Here is a 2144-nt window from a genome sequence, read left to right on the forward strand (position 1 = left end):
AATACCGAGTATATTATATCATCAAATTTATTTTTAGATACATAACAATATATAAATATCATAAAAAATAGTAATATAATCGACCATAAAGGGTCGATGACCTAAGCGGTGATATTTATCGTCGTTGATGTTATTGGCTACCATAAATCATATATTGTTGACGATAAATATCGTCAGCAATGACTTATTTTCTTGTAGTACTGACCCAATGAGCCTAAGCTTCCTAACTAATTTTTGAAAAAACGATCATATTGTACGACAAAAATGATGCATTTTTAAAAAAAAACCCTATAATTTGCATTGTTGTACCGATGTCCAAAAGCACAACTTTTTGATGAAAAAAGACCTTTTCACCCTTCACATATGCAAAATTCCTTTAGATATGCAAATTTCCCTATCAATTATCCAAATACTTGATTTTCCTTATTTATTTGAGAATTTTTACCCAAATATATAGATTTCTCTAGAAATATGAGAATATAATAATGTCCTCCCAAAATATGCAAATGTCATACACTATTTTATGAAAAGGTCATTTTATAGTAAAAAGTTATGATTTTAGACATCAACGGAACAATGCGAATTGTAGAGTTTTTCCAAAAAATGCATTATTTTTGTCGTATAGTACGGTCATTTTTTTATTAATTTTTTAGTAGCCGAGTGCATAATAACTAACTAACTATTATTATTTACCTAATTAGTTGCATTAATTATATAAAAATAGAAAGATAATTAGATGAGGGCATTAATCTTTTATTTAATTCATTGCTTTTGGTATTATAGGAATTAATTTATGAACATTTAAAACTTACAAATGGCTTTGGGCTGGGCTGGATCGACCCGGTGAATACTGACCCATTGAGCCAATGTGCCAGGTCATGAGCTGCTCTTCAAACTCTAGCCCATTAAAAACCAGATCATCTCAGGGCTGTGCTGCACTTAAAACCCGATGAGACGAGCTCTAAATGGGCCTGGGCCAGGACGGCCCGATGCCCACCCCTAGATTTAGGACAATCAGCTAATTGGGTCCGTTATTATTTTTCTTCATGCTTTGTTCAGCCCACAGGTTTGGCAGTTAAGAGTTGGTGAATGCACCCGAAGCCAGGTTTGACTGCATAGTGGTGTAGAATGGACCTGGTCCTATGCTTTATTAATCCATAAAAGGTTATTGGATCCGGTCCTAAGCTTAACAAGATCCCATTCCTTTACCTAGAGCCTTAGAAAACAAACACAAACCTGGACACTCTTGGAAGGTCCATAACAGGCCAACTCGGATCTTGAGCCCATGGTAAGCGATCATGCCAAACCTTTAGATGTCTGGATCGAGTCGGTAAATATTCAAACCCAATCCGAATTTCAGTTACAATACAAAAGGTGTCCTAATCAATAAAGATACAAACACAGTTATGGCATCTTGCATATAGTTTTGGATCCATCAAAGGGTTTCCCACCCAGAGTTGGGCTGTTGTTCCCCATCCCACAATGCCAGATTCGATCAGCTCGGATATGGGAACCATATCCAATCCGTTTTCACCGGTCCAGACTCTAGAGTCTTCTAAATGTATTCGTCATCAATGACGTCAAAATCAAATGTGAACTAATCGGACCCGATTCATTCGATTCAGACCGACTATGGGGTGTTTTTAGAAAAATTGATGGATTCAAAAACCATTTTCACGACATTGATGTATCGCCGTTAAGATCCTTTTTTTTTAAGGAAAAAACTTGTCATAATTTGAATTTCTTTGGGAAAAACGCGTATGAGGTAAATCTGGTACTTATGGATCCCTTTATTATAAAAAAAAAATAGGTAACACTGGAATTTATGATCGATATAACCGGTTTTTAACGATACACTTATTTTTAACGTTAAAATAAAGAGGAAAACAAAGCAACCCCGAGTTTCTACTCGTCTCGGTCATTGACCTTTTTGTATGAGAACGTTTCAATGGCCAGCGAAGCACCACGCAAGCAAGGGACACATGTGGCCATCTGATTGGACAGCTGTCAAAAGATACCGTCAAAAAAATAAAGAAGCAATTCTGGGCCGTCAGATTTGAAGCCCTACAACGGGGCCTGGACCGTAGATCGCAGGTCACCGACTCCCAGTTTTTCTATAAATACTGCCTTCGGGATATCACCTT

This window comes from Nuphar pumila, chromosome 8, assembly GCF_984573655.1.
Source record: "Nuphar pumila chromosome 8, dmNupPumi1.hap1.1, whole genome shotgun sequence".
Lineage (NCBI taxonomy): Eukaryota > Viridiplantae > Streptophyta > Magnoliopsida > Nymphaeales > Nymphaeaceae > Nuphar > Nuphar pumila.